General features: G+C 42.1%; 1 protein-coding gene across 7 annotated transcripts in view; it reads left to right on the forward strand.

Annotated features, from left to right (window-relative positions):
* DGKG (diacylglycerol kinase gamma) overlaps positions 1–18,435 on the forward strand; it is a 211,295-nt gene that overhangs the window by 112,749 nt on the left and 80,111 nt on the right. The gene's annotated exons all lie outside the window — the stretch shown is intronic.

Raw genomic sequence — 18,435 nt, forward strand, 5'->3', positions numbered from 1 at the left:
GGAAGAATGCAGACTGAGCCTGAGGGAGTGACTTATGTAGCCCATAGGATTCTCTTCTGAGCAGAGGTTGTTTGAAGACATTTGTTTTAAAGGTTCACACCCCCGTGCTCGCTTCGGCATTATATATACTAAAGATCCACACCCCAAAGAGCACCATCATTTTCATTCCTGCTCCTTTCCCCTGACCCCACTGCCTGGGAGGTTAACCCGGGAAAAAGAAAGTCTTATCATAGCATACTTCAGCTTCAGGAAAAGCGATCTATGGGATCTACTAGCTGAACTAATCTTCTTAGCGTGGGCCTTCTGTCCCAAGCCTATTCCATCTGGCTCTCTCACCCAGCCTACGCATACTTACAAATCACTATTAACAGGTATACATTCAACCCCCACCCTTACTGTAATCAGCTGAGCCTCCATGTACATTCCTTGTCCCTCTCACATGCACGCTAGCTTATTCCTTCTCTTCCACCCGTTGCAGACGTCTTAGGTGCTCTTTTCACAGAGGGGGCCTTATGCATACTCATGCACACATACTTGTTAAAATGCCATATGCTTGTGAGATCCATAGGGGTTCTGCTCATTCATTCATTCCACACTAGCTTTAGAAAATAGACTCCGTGCCAGGCACTGTTCTGTAGGTGTTTTGAACAGACATGTGTTGTAGGGGCTCACAGTCCAGTGGTGCAGACCGGAAGGCAGACATGCAGAGTGATTTGTGTTCAGTGGTATGAATCGAGCTAACCTATGGAACACAAAGCAAGGACATGGATTTGGCGTGGAGGGGCTTCTACCCGTGGAGATGCCAAGACACGGGAAACAAGTGTGTATTTTCCAGGTTGGCAAAAAGAGAAGGGTAGCCCAGGGAGAAGGAAGCAAATGTATAAAAGGATAATAAGGAATGAGAGAAGGCAGGATGCCTGGGGAAGAGCAAGGGAAGAAGCAAAACCCCTGTAGTTTGTAGAGAGTGAGGAAGCAGAGGGAGGCAGAAATTTCTCCATATTCCATAAATCAGTAGGTCAACACAGGACATAAATAGAGTAGTTGCCAATTGCCCACAGGATTAAATACAATTAGAAAGATACCTCTGTCAGAAAAAAAGTTGTCATTGTGCATTTCACTGTGATCTTGTGACTGTTTTTCCTTCCCATTTCCCCATCCCATTAATAAGACTATTCTGCAGTTAGCTGCACACCCTTCCCCTGGTCGAGGTCAAGGTAGTGTGGTTGCCCAGGATGAGAGGCACACAGATTTGCGTGTAAATCCACATGCCTGCAAATAAGTGGAGACCTAGCGGCACAGAGGTGGGCCCTGTTGCACAAGGTCCTAGCAGCCTTCCTAGTAAGAACTTTGAGTCCCTGCTGCTTCTACCCTGCCTGCTTGCTCATGTGGAAAATACTCATGAGTGCCCACTTTGTCCGCTGAGAGGCAGGCGAGCAGCCATTTTCTCCAGGCTTCCTTATTTAGCTTTGGAGATGGTTTTAAATAGGCAGGTGGTTGTTGCCATGGTTACCCCATTACACCAGCGGCTAAACTTAGGAAGGGCCACAAGGGATAGGAAGAAAGCTTGATACCCGGGATTTGGAAATGTAAACGATATTATCAAACAAGCCTTCCTTTTATTCTGTTGAACTTAGGTTTTCCAGAGAGTAGTCAGGGCTTGGCTAGATGTCCTTACGGTGAAGGTGCCGGGCTGGGCATTCAGGGACAACCTTGAGGTTAAATCTAAGAAGTTGTAACTGTTTTGTTTTGTTTTGTTTTGTTTTGTTTTGTTTTGAACATGGGCTAGAATTTATCAGGGAACTTGAATGTTTCACATGGCTCATTCAGTTTTCTGGGCTATTCTAACAGGAATTCTTAACCTGAGGTACAAAGGCTGCAGGAGTTCTGAGAATACCTTGAAATTGTATAGAGGACACTGAATATAGTTTTCTGGAGAGAAAGTCCATAACTAGCAGAGGGCTCTCGCAGGGACCCATAGCCCTCTAATGGTTAAAAGTCACAATTCTGAGGCCTCCTTAAATCCTAAAAGGGGCTTGGGGTTTGGTTGGGGTTTTAGGAAATTCTTCCTCTGGTGGCTTCTTTACACAGGTTGTTGCCAGAGAAGGTGGTTGGTTGTCCAAAACTAAGTTATGTTCCCTAGTGGAATAGCTTTGTTAATGGAGCAAGAACCAGACCCAAGAATGCAGGAACATGAGCCAAGTGTGATGGGCAAGAATAAAAAGGCCTTTAATGGCAGAGACGGGGCTATTTTTGGAACATTCTGCTTCCTAATCATTGACAGGCTAATAATTAATTGCTAATTTAGAAATATTATGAAAAAATATCATCTTGTTGGCAAAAACAACAGAAGACATTTAATTCAACTAAGATTCTAACGTGTTAGTTAGAAGGTGTTCTAGGCTACGAGGGTAAATAAAACCTGATTCCTGCCTTCAGGGAATTCATAGTCTAGCAAAGAAGGAAGAGTAATCTTCAAATATTTTTTACAAAGTGATTTTCACATACATGGAGGTTCCATTTTGTAGGTCATACAGAATAAAGGAAGTTGGATAGTGTAAGACACTTATTAATGGTTGTATCCCTACATCATTTGTAAATGAATTGTTTGGAGTGCAGAAATGGTGTTATAAGGGAACCAAAGTAAGAACTGTTATTTTTTGAGCTCCTACTAGGTGCCAGGTGATAAACTAGATTTTTCAAATACATTATATTATTGAAATCCCAAGATCACCTTACAAGGTAAATATTAGATAAAGGCATTTTATAGATAAAGACACTGAGGCTGGGAGAAGCTAAGTCACATAACTGAAGTCAGACATCTTTTTCAGCACCGGAGCTGATGTGATTCTAAGCTAGCTCCTAACTCCTCCAGAGTTCAAACTCTTGTTTTCTGCACTTGGTGTCTCCGGTGGATTTCATTCATCAAATACCTATTGTATATCAAGCACGCTGATGGGTACTACATACATGGTCCCACTCAAGGTTCACAACATGCAAGGGTAAGTGCTACTATCTCCATTTTAGAGATGAAAATATTGAGGCAAAGGAGGGTAGAGCTTTTATCATCTCTATCCATCTTTATGGATTGTCTCTGGGGGAAGATGCCTCCCGAGTTAAAAAAGGGGACCACAGGCACACCACCCACTCTTAAGTTGTGTGGTATGACTATTCTCCCTATCTCAGTGTCCATAGCACAGAGCAGGACCAAATATATGATTGGTGCAGCCCACTGCAATGTCAAAATGCAGGGCCCCTTGTACAAAATTATTAAGAATTTCAAGTCCATGGGAGTAGAGCATTCATTAAACCAAGTACAGAACCCTTCTGAGTGTCGGGCTCCTTGCACCTATACAAATTTCTCTTCCATAAGCTGGCCCTGGCAAGGAGAGAGGAATTTATTTTTTGAAAAAAAAAAAACAAAAAACCTTATATGTGGCAGGGCTCACAGAGGGGGGAAGTTTGCAATAAAGGTGAAGGAATGGAGGAAAGAGGGCTTCAGCTAGGGAGGAGGGAAGGGATCATCAGTCCCTCAAACAGGCGGTAGTCAGTATTAGCAGATGAGCTGATGCCACCACTGAAGTCTTGCAGATATCTAAGAACCAATCCTCCACGGAGTTTCTGGATTAACTCTCCATGAAGGATTTTTTTTTATATATGGAATATGTACACAAAAGCTACCAAATTCCAATGTCACTGTGGTTGAGTGTCCAGAAAGAGGAGTCTAACTATGGAATTTTTTCGTTGTTGCTCAGAAACTCAGAGCACTTGAGGAATGTGTTATTCCAAACCTGTTGAGTGCCATCCACTTGAATATGTCCCTCAGCAGTTTAGGCTGAAGCAAGATACTTCCTGTTAGGCACTTCAAAGGGACCGAAACAGTGCTTCATTCCTACCAAAAGCTGACCACCTTTCCCAAAAGCCCTTGGGTAATTAATAGACCCTGGAGTGTTAGCTTTCTTGGAACCAAGCCCATGGAGTAATTGATGAGGGGTTCCCCCAGAAGCCCAACATAGCCTGAGACCGTAAGAAGTTGGAAATACATCTTGCAAATAACTAAGCAGTTAACAGATATTTATAGAATGAAGCAGCAGGGAAAAGTCTAAGTTGGCATCAAAAGTTGGCTCTGCGACTTACTAGCTGTGTGACCTTGGGCAAGTTACTTAATCTCTTTAATCCTTTGCTTCCTCCCCTGAAAATCTTGCAAGGTTGCTATAAGTATGAGGAGATCATGTGTAAGTTCATGGCACACAGTGGGTAATCAATAAACATTTGTTATTGAGTATTGTTGAATAACAAGCATGAGGAAAACATTACCTTAAATTGCCAATGAAATCAGTCATCATGAAGTCTTTGCTTTATTGGCATGGCCCTTGAACTGAAAAGTTGGAGGACAACTAAAAGTTGGAGGAGACCCCATCTGTGATACATTGAATCTATCATAATCCCTCTCCTAAGGGATGGGAGGATAGCATCAATTGGCCAGGATTGAGTTGGATTCTGTAGTCCTGGAGCGATAGAGAAAATTTCCTTCATAGGATCCGTGGGTGTTCAAGAGGCAGAGATTTGGGATCTGAACACCAGAGATGCTACGTCCAAATGCCCAGGCCAGGCTAGAGACAGGATCAAGGCTGGCGCCACAGACCCCAGCTGACATGGTAGGGGGAGGAACAGGGTAGGAGTAAGGGGGAGTTGCTGGGCAGGTGTCATGTGCTCCATGGGATACCTAGGGCTTACCAGCTGGGGCCATGGAGTGCAGTGTTGGTGGGTAGGGGGATGGCCAAGGGTAATCCGACAAGGTTCGTGACGACTCTTCATTCATGCTGACTCTCCCCTCACCCACCGAGCATCTTTTCTTCTACTTTAGATGAACACAGAGATATTCTGTAGGAGGCAAAATAGAAGCCAGCAAAGCTCAAATCATACAATTCTGAAAATGAAAGGGCCCTCCCCTCTTGAATACCTGTAGTATCCGTAGTCATATCACCATTTACATAAGATTTTCTTTCTTTTTTTTTTTTTTAATCTAGAAATGAAACCATTCTAAGTCATTCTTTCCAGGAGCCCTGTGAGGTAGCCTAGTGTTACAGCCCAGGTGTTTGACTTTCCCAAAACATAAAGGTACAACAGCAGGGTTAAAATGCTCACCATTGGAGGCTTCATTCTGTGCCCTGAATTGGGTTTTACTCTTCCTCGTCTAATACTCGGCACCCAAGACAGACCTGCCCTAAGTACCCAGGGGTCCAAACTGTCTGCACCTGTTTCCCTCAATATATCAAACTATTTTTTCAAACATCTGGGATTCAGAAAAACCCCCAAGTGAAGTTGATTGTGGCATTTCTATTTTTATTCTTACTCCCATAGATATTTAAAAAGGAAATGCAAACCTTATGCTTTGTGTTCAAGTACCTTTGACTCTTCAAGTCAGTTCTGACAGAGCAGCTTACTTAATTACTGGAATGTTTCTATACTAGCCCATAAAAATGTTTTATCCCCCACCCTCTCCACCCATCCTTGGAAGAGATGCAGGGAGTAAAATGAAATATGGGTTCATGTTTTTTTCACCAAGCGTTCATCATTATGCAACTGCATAAGTTCAGGGGTTTTTCTTGGCTGTCTTATTTGTTTACAGTCAGCCCTTGATTATTTGCAGAAACAAGGGAACAACAACATGGATCATTTAGAGCTGTGGATGTTACTAATACTTGTGTGCAAGTCTCACTACCTCAAAGATTCACAGCATTTTAATAATATGAAATCACATTGACTCTTTTTTTTAAGATTTACTTATTTATTTTTTTAATTTTTTATTGTTATGTTAATCACCATACATTACATCATTAGTTTTGGATATAGTGTTCCATGATTCATTGTTTGTGCATAACACCCAGTGCTCCACGCAGAACATGCCCTCTTTAATACCCATCACCAGGCTAACCCATCCCCCCACCTGCCTCCCCTCTAGAACCCTCAGTTTGTTTTTCAGAGTCCATCATCTCTCATGGTTCATCTCCCCCTCCCGATTTCCCCCCCTTCATTTTTCCCCTCCTGCTATCTTCTTCTTTTTTTTTCTTAACATATATTGCATTATTTGCTTCAGAGGTACAGATCTGTGATTCAACAGTCTTGCACAATTCACAGCGCTCGCCATAGCACATACCCTCCCCAATGTCTATCACCCAGCCACCCCATCCCTCCCACACCCCCACCACTCCAGCAACCCTCAGTTTGTTTCCTGAGATTAAGAATTCCTCATATCAGTGAGGTCATATGATACATGTATTTCTCTGATTGACTTATTTCACTCGGCATTACACCCTCCAGTTCCATCCACATCGTTGCAAATGGCAAGATCTCATTCCTTTTGATGGCTGCATAATATTCCATTGTGTATATATACCACATCTTCTTTATCCATTCATCTGTCGATGGACATCTTGGCTCTTTCCACAGTTTGGCTATTGTGGACATTGCTGCTATAAACATTGGGGTGCACATACCCCTTCAGATCCCTACATTTGTATCTTTGGGGTAAATACCCAGTAGTGCAATTGCTGGATCGTATGGTAGCTCTATTTTCAACTGTTTGAGGAACCTCCATACTCTTTTCCAGAGTGGTTGCACCAGCTTGCATTCCCACCAACAGTGTAGGAGGGTTCCCCTTTCTCCGCATCCCCGCCAACATCTGTCGTTTCCTGACTTGTTAATTTTAGCCATTCTGACTGGTGTGAGGTGGTATCTCACTGAGGTTTTGATTTGGATTTCCCTGATGCCAAGCGATGTTGAGCACTTTTTCGTGTGTCTGTTGGCCATTTGGATGTCTTCTTTGGAAAAATGTCTGTTCATGTCTTCTGCCCATTTCTTGATTGGATTATTTGTTCTTTGGGTGTTGAGTTTGTTAAGTTCTTCATAGATTTTGGATACTAGCCCTTTATCTGATATGTCCTTTGCAAATATTTTCTCCCATTCTGTCGGTTGTCTTTTGGTTTTGTGGACTGTTTCTTTTGCTGTGCAAAAGCTTTTTATCTTGATGAAGTCCCAATAGTTCATCTTTGCCCTTGCTTCCCTTGCCTTTGGCGATGTTTCTAGGAAGAAGTTGCTGCAGCTGAGGTCGAAGAGGTTGCTGCCTGTGTTCTCCTTTAGGATTTTGACGGACTCCTGTCTCACGTTTAGGTCTTTCAACCATTTGGAGTCTATTTTTGTGTGTGGTGTAAGGAAATGGTCCAGTTTCATTCTTCTGCATGTGTCTGTCCAATGTTCCCAACACCATTTGTTGAAGAGACTGTCTTTTTTCCATTGGACATTCTTTCCTGCTTTGTCAAAGATTAGTTGACCATAGAGTTGAGGGTCCATTTCTGGGTTCTCTATTCTGTTCCATTGATCTGTGTGTCTGTTTTTGTGCCAATACCATACTGTCTTGATGATGACAGCTTTGTAATAGAGCTGGAAGTCCGGAATTGTGATGCCGCCAGCTTTGCTTTTCTTTTTCAACATTCCTCTGGCTATTCAGGGTCTCTTCTGGTTCCATACAAATTTTAGGATTATTTGTTCCATTTCTTTGAAAAAGGTGGACAGTATTTTGATGGGGATTGCATTGAATGTGTAGATTGCTCTAGGTAGCATTGACATGTTCACAATGTTTGTTCTTCCAATCCATGAGCATGGAGCGTTTTTCCATTTCTTTGTGTCTTCTTCAATTTCTTTCATGAGTATTTTATAGTTTTCTGAGTACAGATCCTTTGCCTCTTTGGTTAGATTTATTCCTAGGTATCTTATGGTTTGGGTTGCAATTGTAAATGGGATCGACTCCTTAATTTGTCTCTCTTCTGTCTTGTTGTTGGTGTATAGGAATGCCACTGGTTTCTGTGCATTGATTTTATATCCTGCCACTTTACTGAATTCCTATATGAGTTCTAGCAGTTTTGGGGTGGAGTCTTTTGGGTTTTCCACATAAAGTATCATATCATCTGCAAAGAGTGAGAGTTTGACTTCCTCTTTGCCGATTTGGATGCCTTTGATTCCTTTTTGTTGTCTGATTGCTGTGGCTAGGACTTCTAATACTATGTTGAATAGCAGTGGTGAGAGTGAACGTCCCTGCCACTTTCCTGACCTTAAGGGGAAAGCTCTCAGTTTTCCCCCTACTTATTTATTTTTGAGGGAGAGAGAGCACATGGGGAAGGGCAGAGGGGGAGAGAGAATCTCCAGTAGAGTCCCCACTTGGCACAGAGCCCCACAAGGGGCTCCCTCTCACGACCCTGAGATCGTGACCTGAGCCAAAATCAAGAGTCGGAAGCTTACCGAATGAGCCACCCAGGTGCCCTGAAATCACATTGACTCTTAGCATTTCCTTCATTTTCCTCCTGGCTCCCCAGCCCACTGGAATGGGTAGCACAGCTTCTCAGACTGGTACACAGGAGCAGCCTTTGAGATCTAAAGGCTCCTTATAAAGTTGCTGGTTTGCCAGAACAGTACCTTATTGTAGCTTAACAGACCTTTTCTTCTAGCCCCTGCCAGGCTCAAACAAGAAAGGTATGATTCATATCAACAAAGAGAGGAATCAGTTTGTGATAACATGAGAAGAAACTTGAAAGCAAGCTATATTTTCAAGTTTTAGAACAGATAATCCAAAAATTATCAGTATTTATTGATTGATTTTTAGAAATATTTCCATCAAAGGGCTCAAGATGTAATAATATCATCAAGTTCAAAAGGGTTAAGGTCAGCATAATAAGCTCCCGGAAGAAAGTCAAAGTAAGGTTAAGAACTGGCTAGCTCCTCAAATGGGTGTTGACAGTGTGGATGCTTTCCAGAGGGAAGATGTCAGGAAAGTGCTATAATTAATGTCTTATAAGGAAAGACTGAATCTGGGATTGTTTCACCCAAAGAAGAGAAGACTTAGGGAGAGTGATTATTGACCTCAAATACTTAAAAAGTATTTCTCATAAAGGCGGAATTGGGTTATTTTGCCTGATAAATCAATGGGGAAAATGACTGGAAAAACCAATTTAAGCTTATTAAGCACCATATATAGGACATCAGTTCTACCAATTAGAGCCATCCTCAAGTGCAGGGGGCTACCAATGAGAGCATTTTCAGATTTTAATGTCCAGGCAGCTGCTGGACAAACATCTGGGGATCCAGGGAGGCCAGGTGCCCAAGGGTACAAGTGCTATCATCAGACAATCTGAATTCAAATGCTGGAGTTGTCATAATCACTTATATGGGACCTTCATCAAGTTACTCTTCTAAGCCTTAGTCTGCTCACCTGCAAAATTGGGATATAATACTTTGTTTCCTATGGTTGCTGTAGCAAATTACCACAAACTAAGTGGCTTAAAACAACACTGATTTATCATATTGCAGTTCTGGAGGTCAGAAATCTGAAATAGGTCTCACTGGGCTAAAATCAAGGTATCCTCGGGGCTGCATTCCTTTCTGGGGGCTCTAGGGGAAATTCCATTTCTTTACCTTTTCTAACATCTAGAGGTTGTCTACATTCCTTGGCTGGGGCCCCCTTCTATCTTTAAAGCCAGCAATGGCCAGTCAAGTCTTTCTCTATGTGGCATCCTTTTGACAGTCTCCTTCTGCCTCCCTCTTCCACTTAAAAGAATCCTTATGATTATATTGGACCCACTCAGATAATTCAGGATCACCTCCCTATTCAAGGTCAGCTGACTGCCAATTCAATTCCACCTGCAACTTTAATTGCCTTTTGCCATATGAATTAACATATTCACAGCTTCCAAGAATTAGAACATGGACATTTTCAAGACATTATTCTGTCTACTACAAATACCTTACCTAAGTACCATAGAATTATTCTGAAGCTCCATTTAAAAGCAATGCATTTAAAGTGCTTATTACAAAGGCTTGGCACATTGATACTAGATTACTATTATTATCATTATGATTATCAGTATTTACATTATTACAAAAATAGATCCTACATCAAATAATAGTCATCTTGGATCACTCAAGCCCTTACTGAAATTTGGTGATTCTCTAAAAGGGACAGATAAATATCTATTGGTCAGAGGACATGAGTCATCAATACAGCAATATATGATGTGCTTTTTTCTCTTCATTTATCTTGATAAAATTTTTTCAATGCATTTATTATTTAATAATATATCATAAAGTATGATTACATAATACATTGCAATATCATTGTAAATAATTTGTAGGGGCGCCCCGGTGGCTCAGTCGGTTAAGTGTCTGCCTTCGGCTCAGGTCATGATCCCAGGGTCCTGGATCGAGCCCCATATCGGGCTCCCTGCTCAGCGAGAAGCCTGCTTCTCCCTCTCCCTCTGCCTGTCGCTCCCCCCTGCTTGTGCGCGCACTCTCTCTCTCTGTCAAATAAATAAATAAATAAAATCTTTTTTAAAAAAATTAAAAATATTCTAAAAATAATAAATAAATAATTTGTAAAGTTCAGAAACGTTAAAGAAGAAACCAATCACTCATAGTGCCATCACTCAGAAACACAATATTACATTTTTGGTGCGTTTCAGTTTACTTGATACACATATTTTTAAGTATTTGTGATAACATGTTTTTATAAACTTATATGTACCATTTCTCAAAACAGCTTTTCTTTATATGAGTAATTAAGGCTTATTGTGGAAAAAATCTTATTGTCCCCCAGGAAATAAACACTGTTAGCATTATAATATATTTTTTCCATACTTGCACTGTACAGTTTTTTTTTACTTGAGATCACACTGTACACACTGGTTTAAAACACTATTAACACAGTAGGGGCATCTGGATGGTTAAGTGTCCAGCTCTTGATTTCGGCTCAGGTTGTGATCCCAGCGTCCTGGGATCGAGCCCTCTGTTGGGCTCCGTGCTCAACAGGGTGTCTGCTTGAGGATTCTTTCCCTCTCCCTCTGACCTTTACCCCACTTGCACTCACTCTCTTCCCTCCCCCTCAAATAAATAACTCTTTTTTAAAAAATACCGTTAACACAGTAACATTTACAGGTTTTGAAGGGAAGTGGATATAAAGGAGCTGATTAGAATGAGTTTATCTGCAGTGGGAATTTTATTAGTCTTCTCTAATTAAAAAAAACCCCAATGATTTTGTTCAGTCAATATGAGAGTTTTAAAGATATCATTACTCAAGTCCCTTTGCAAGTGAAATAACTATTTGATATGTTATGCAACTCTACTTTTGTGGAAGGAAAACTTTGAAAATTTGACTCTCTTAGCACAGTCCGGTACGTGGTTTTGCTGTATTGGAATAAGACCAGTTTGTGTTTTATGTGACCATGAGAGGTAACAAAGGTTGCCGTCTGAACTATGCAGTGGTGTAGTGGCTTAAGCACACAGAATATCTGGGTATTTATTTATTTTTTTATTTAAATTTTATTGTTATGTTAATCACCATGCATTACATCATTAGTTTTGGATGTAGTGTTCCATGATTCATTGTTTGTGCATAACACCCAGTGCTCCATGCAGAACGTGCCCTCTTTAATACCCATCACCAGGCTAACCCATCCCCCCACCCGCCTCCCTTCTAGAACCCTCAGTTTGTTTTTCAGAGTCCATCGTCTCTCATGGTTCATCTCCCCCTCCAATTTACTCCCCTTCATTCTTCCCCTCCTGCTATCTTCTTTTTTTTTTCTTAACATATATTGCATTATTTGTTTCAGAGGTACAGATCTGTGATTCAACAGTCTTGCACAATTCAGAGCGCTTGCCATAGCACATACCCTCCCCAATGTCTGTCACCCAGCCACCCCATCCCTCCCACACCCCCACCACTCCAGCAACCCTCTGTTTGTTTCCTGAGATTAAGACTTCCTCATATCAGTGAGGTCATATGATACATGTCTTTCTCTGATTGACTTATTTCAGTCGGCATAACACCCTCCAGTTCCATCCACGTCGTTGCAAATGGCAAGATCTCATTCCTTTTGATGGCTGCATAATATTCCATTGTGTATATATACCACATCTTCTTTATTCATTCATCTGTCGATGGACATCTTGGCTCTTTCCACAGTTTTGGCTATTGCGGACATTGCTGCTATAAACATTGGGGTGCACCGACCCCTTCGGATCCCTACATTTGTATCTTAAGTGGTGGTTTTCCCAACGTAATCAGCATTGCTCCAACCTCCACTGACAATGAGAGCCATCATTTTTTAATGTTTTCAAGAATTTCATGTACATTATTTTTAACTGGCACAACTCTCCAAGTATAAGGTAAATATTGTTAATCCATTTTACAGATGAGGAAATTGAGGCTCAGAGAGATGATGCAGCTTGTTCAAGAACATATAACTAGGTAACAGGGGAACTGCTATTAAAACCTAGGTCTGTCTGATTCTGCAGCCTCCACTGATCCTGTTGCACTTCCCTGCATCTCTGCATACCCAGTTTGGTGCCCCATGACCAAGGAAACACCCAAGAAAGAGACTAGAGAAGAACCACAGAGATAATTAACGGCCCCATGAGAAAACCTTAAATAAACCAAAATCTTTTTGTTTGGTTTTTCTTTTTTTTTTTGAGAGGAAAAGCAGAGAATGTGTTGAGACTAGGCCTCAAGTGTGTGAAGGATTCACAACAGGAAATACTGACCACACCTTACTCTTCATCTCAGCTCAGGAAAGAATGAGAAGGGGAGAATGTGCTTCTAAAGTGAGGAATTGCTGTTTTGGATGGGAGGAAGATTCTTCTGGCCTGGAGACCTATTAAAGGCTAAAATGAGTTACTGAGAGGAGTTGTGGAATATCTTTCAAAGGTTTCTAAAAAAAGGAGCCAGACTCATTCATCTGGATGACAAAACACATCATCTTCTCTGAGCCCAGGGGTGAGCTTATGGTACCCACTGAATGAGAACCCTCTGCCTCCCACCCAACAACGAACTGGGGTGCCCCCTAGGAGACCTTTACCTCCTTTGTTCCTCAGCTCCCTGTTGGTCCCCATGATGTCGCCTCCTCAGGATTTCCTCAGCAGGCCCCTGGCCATCTTGATGCTCTTTGTTCTCAGACCCTCAGTTTGGCAGCTGCCCATGTTTTTGTCCTGTTTCTGTCACACAAGGACCTGCTGCCACACTCCTTGTCCCATTTTATAGAACTTAAAGTCACTTGCTTTGCCTTTGGGACCCTTTATAAGCATCTCCTCCCAAATGCCAGTCTAACCTTGTCGTTTGCTTGTTCTGTTGCCCTGCCCTTCCCCACTCCACCCTTAACTTCTCAGTCTAATAATATGGCATCTCCTTCTGGGGCCTGATCATCACCCATTGTTTCAAAATGCAGTCCAAAATATTTGAAACGCTCCCTCCCGGAGCAACCCCAGCCCTGGCCTCCACTTTCTCTTATAATCCACCTACAAGGTTTTTGATGCATTTTTTCTCACTTTGATTTTTCCTCTTTGTCTTCTCTAAGTCATTGTTTTGATGCTAAACCGTTATCTCTCCACCTCATTCCTAAGCTTGCTCACTCAGAGAAGTGAACCTTTCTTGGGATCCACTGACCTAAAAGCAGAAGGATGGTGCTGAGCATGTTCCCTCATTTGGCCAAAATGTGCCGAGCATCTATTCTGTGTCAGTATTGTTCTAGGACCAAGGAAATATGGATTACCACAGCCCCTACTTCCAAGAGCCCATGGGTCTAGTTGGGAAGATGAGCATATCCAGAAGCTATCACCAACTATATTAGTTTCCTAAGGCTGCCATGACATACTACCACAAACTGGGTGGATTCCAACAACAGAAATTTATTCCTCCACAATTCTGGAGGCTAAAAGTCTGAAATCAAGGTGTCAGCAAGATTGGTTCCTTCCCAGGTTCTGAGGGAGAATCTGTTCCATGCCCTGCTTCTTGCTTCTGGTGGTTGCCAGCAATTCTTGGCGTCCCCTGGCTTGTAGCTGCAAAACTCCAATCTCTGCCTTCATCTTCACATGCATTCTCCCTCTGCATCTCTGTGTCCTGTCTGTCCAAATTTCTCTCTTCTTATAAGGACACCGAGTTATTGGATTTGGCCCACCCTAACCCAGTATGACATCATCTTAACTTGATTACATCAGCAGAGACCCCAATTTCAAATACAGTCACATTCACAAGTACTGGGGTTAGGCCTTAACAGAGCTTCTTGGAGAACACAATTTAACCAACCAGACCCACCCTCCCTCAAGCCCTCACAAAAGAAGGAAATACAACATAATATGGTGGGCTTTGTTTGAACAAGGAGCCATGAATAATGAGTGTGTTGTGGGAGCACCTAACTGAGAAAGTGGGATTCAACTTCAGAAAATGTTACATTTGAACTTGAGAAAGAAATGGGAATGCCCTGAGGAAAGAAGGAGCCAGGTGCATGTTAGGAGGAGAGAAGCAGGCTGGGCAAAGGGCAGATGTGCCATGCGAGAGGACGCTGGATGTGAAGAGAGAGGTGAGCGGTTCTGAGGTGGGGTGGGAAGGCAGGTGGCAGGCAGCCGCGCCATGATCTCCATGGGAGATCATGTTATCCTACAGGTGAGTGAGTGGATGGGGAGGTGGGCAGTCAGCAGATACTTTTTGAATAGGTCAGTGAAGGAATGAATTATCTTGCCAAGTATTTCCAGAACCCAAATTTCAGGGCTCCTAGGAACACGGGGACCTTTATCCTAAAATGTATGGGTGTACAGGGTGTTAGGTCAGAGAGAGAGGAGACGAGATAAGCCTCAGGGAGACAGAAGGGGGCTGTCAGGAGAGAGGCAAATGCAAACAAGCTCTGCTAACCTGGGGGAGTTCGTGCAAATCAGGGCCAAGAAAACTGTGGAAACCAACCACAGGGCTTTTTTCCCAAGCCCTGAACTGTGAAGCGTGCTGTTTGGTTGTGGAAGTAGAAATTCATATTGAACAAAATTCCACATGTCATTCTCTCTCCCTCACATCATTCTCTCTTCCTCACTACCACGATTTCAGGTTCTCTCAAGCAGAAGTTGACTTAGGTGGCCTCTAAACTTAGCTTAACGTGGTTTTTCTTTGCTTGGATTTTTATCTCCAGAGAAAAGAATATCAGAGTTTATTATCCCTCTGTTATACTTTACTAATTAGAACTTTGAAGAATTATCGTCCTTTTGCATTAGGGGCATTTCTGTCATACACCAGGTCCATCTTTATCTTTAGAGCTGATGTGATTAGCATATTCAGTCGGATATATTTTCCTTAAACTGTTCATACTTGCACATGTTTAATGAAAGAGAGATTGAAAAACAATAGATATTCTCAAGAAAGATTCAAATGATTAATTTTAATTCTTCGTTTAAAACATTTACTAAAGATCATTTAATGCCTTTGTTAGTTGGCCAATTCCTACTTATCAGGAAACTGAGTAACTCTCTGGTGAAATAAGTAAATTATCTCTCCAGAAACCCTGGGCAAATGGCTTTACAACTCCATATGTTAGGCTGTGTTCCCCTCACATGAAATGTAGATACTAATCCCTGGGTTTCACTGCATCCAAAAATCAGAGCTGAGTTTCAGCTTCCACCCTCTCTCTTACTTACTCTCTGCCCTGGGGAAAGTTCCTCACTTCTCTGATTCTTCATTTTCTGGTGTGTAAAATGGAAAGTACAGCTAATCTCACAGGATGCTTCTGAGAATGAGAGCAGATAACTGAGTGGATTTGAAATGTTTCAGATGTTGGTGTGATACTGTTGATTCTTATGGGAATTTGTAAGAAGAACGTGTAGCAAGTACACTGTAGACTCTCTCATTTACAGTTAATTCTTAACTGTAATAATAACTTGCAGACTCTGAGCTTTGGACAGGCCCTTAGGTTTCAGCCCCCTTCCCAGTGTAAGCATCCTTCTGTAAACACCCCTCTGAGAGGGGTCATCAAACTCTACTTTGAAGATTATAGATCTCTACTTTGAAGATTGAATGAGTGTTTAATTTCTTTTTTCTTTTGGCTTTACCACTTCACCTTTTACTAAGAAAGCAGTTTCCCTATCTTCTAATGCTCTTCAATGAAAGAGAGGCTCTCCTCATTCCAGGAATGTACTTATACCCTCCCAACTGCTGAAGTGTCAGGAACTTACATAAATGCTGCATAGTCATGTTTATTGGACCTACACTTAGATTGAAACTCCTCATTGTCTAGTAACAAGATGTTTTCTATTCTGTTGAATGAAGAGTCCCTTTAATCTCAAAAGTGGACCTTTTTGAAGAGCATTCCAAAGTGCCAATCAAGCCAAGTACCCTACCTTGCCTTTGAACTCAATGGATTAAAGTGTGTCTGCAGCCTCCAGTTTTGGATTACCACAGGGCAAGAGGTGGTAGGAACATCATGGGTGAATTAAAACCCCAAACTGTTAGTATTAGTGAAATTTACTTGAGCTATCAGTACATTATTAATTAGCACTCTAATTCATCCGGTTCTCCCTTTCCTCTTCTGTATCACCTCATCCCTGAACTTGAGCAGGGAGAGCAATGGAGGCTGCTCATAATCACGGTTTCTGCAGACATGTGCAGGGATGAGGCAAAGATAATAAACAGGATGCCCTCTGACTTGAGCTGATGACCTGGTTCATGATTTGTACTTTTAATTTTGCTCTCCACCAAGCTAGTGATAACTATACTAAAGAAAAATGAAACCACCAACAATAAGCTAATGAGTTAGAAAAGAAGAGATTTGAGGACTGGATAATAATCTGTCCTTTACTAATCAAAACCTGATAGCATAATGTTAGCGTTCATAATAACCATCATTTGTGCAAAGTGGAAAATTCAGAGGAAAGGTAAACATGAGCTTAAGCTACTTCTTCAGTAAAGGACAAGTTCATTACTTGGTGTTCCGGGCTCGTCAAACAGTTGATAAGCCTACCCTGTTATGCCTGACCTATAAACACACAGCACTGAAAATATTTTTTCTCTGAAGAGGTGGACTTGGGTGATATTCTTTCTCTGTGCACATATCAGTGCAATGCCAGTGGCTTCAGTTCTTACTCTGCTGCAACTGGTCAGCCCTCGACATTAGACACATATTAGGACTCCTGGCCAAAGGTACCAGCAGCTCAAATGGGAAGAATCAGTTGGGGAAGGAGGTGGGAGAGACACTTTGGAGGCAGCTCCTAGGAAAATTCCTCAGAGGAAACTACGAAGGTCTCTGGGAGGGATCACAAATCCAAATAGCAGCAGAGGCTAGGCAGCTACTGTAAGTGAGGGAGGTGAGAGGACGTGGGGCTCCAGGGAGTGGTGGGGACTCTAGCAAACTGGAGAGCATGTGCTCTGTGTCATGGGAACAGCCAGCACTCAGCTCCAGCCAATTGCTGCCAGGTTGGAAAGCAACCCAGTATTAGCAAATGTGATTTCTCAAGAGAAGCTGGGCTCCAGGTGTGTATGTAAAATCCTCCAATTTAAGAAATCATGGTGCAAGTCATATAAACACATTTCGAGGCCTCATAAGGTCCGTGGACCTCCAGGTTGTCACATTACTGCTGAAGAAATATAACCTTAGGCATGTGATGGGGGCCAATTATTTATTTTTCTTGCTTGACCTTAGTCACAAATTATTGGTGCTGCACATGAAAATTAATCTCCTACCAGAGGAGCAAATGAACGGGCTTCAAGAAGCTTAAGAAATCAGTGTATTTGCATTGATGAAGGGTTTCTAGGTGGCCTAAAAGAAATGATCCAGAAAGAAAATGAACTCAGAAGGTCAAGGGGACATAAAGCAAGGTCAGAGTCTGACTAATAAATAGATGTAACATGGAAATAAAGAAGAAATGCCCCATCCTTGTTTGGAGAGAAAGAACAAAAGTCTGAGACTGTATCCAAGGAGAATAGACTTGGACCTTCTTGAGAAGGGAAAGCAGGACAGCCAGCAGACTCATCATAGGTTTAATGAGAGCCAGTGAAAGTAGCTTCTTAGGCTGTCTGCCTCAAGCATGCATCAAAGCAGCATTGGTGAAAGTGCATTCTGTGGGATGTTAAAAGGAAACTCCCAGGAGGGCAATCATCAAATCCACTTGGGAAATTCCCAGTTAAGTATATTTCTTTTCTGTAGGATATTATAAAGCCTTTAGTATAGATTCTAACCTATTTATTGACACATGCAAAAGCAAGATACTGAGTTTCTAAAATTTACTTGACCATAGAATTCCCTTACCACAGCGCATCTTATGAGACCAATATTTTGCTGAATTGACTTTGATGAAAACCCCTGCACTAGAGACAAAAGGGAGTACACATACTCCTATAACCCCCTCCTGCCTGTCGGTGTGGGCGCAAGTAGCACATCCAGAAGAATCCTGGTCAGTATCTCTAGTGACTCTGGTGTCTTGCATAGGAAATGAAGGGACATGGGGCAGAGGTGATGCTCAGGCCTCTTGCTCAGCCATGAGTCATGATTTTAGAAGAAACAGGCACATATGGGGAACACAGAGCTGCTCCATGGCTGATCTGAGACCATGGATCTAGCTCTTCTGGACCATGGATCTCAGTGC

This window comes from Eumetopias jubatus, unplaced genomic scaffold (genome assembly GCF_037043125.1).
Source record: "Eumetopias jubatus isolate StellerSeaLion01/CBP00866 unplaced genomic scaffold, mEumJub1_p1.0 scaffold_1, whole genome shotgun sequence".
NCBI lineage: Eukaryota > Metazoa > Chordata > Mammalia > Carnivora > Otariidae > Eumetopias > Eumetopias jubatus.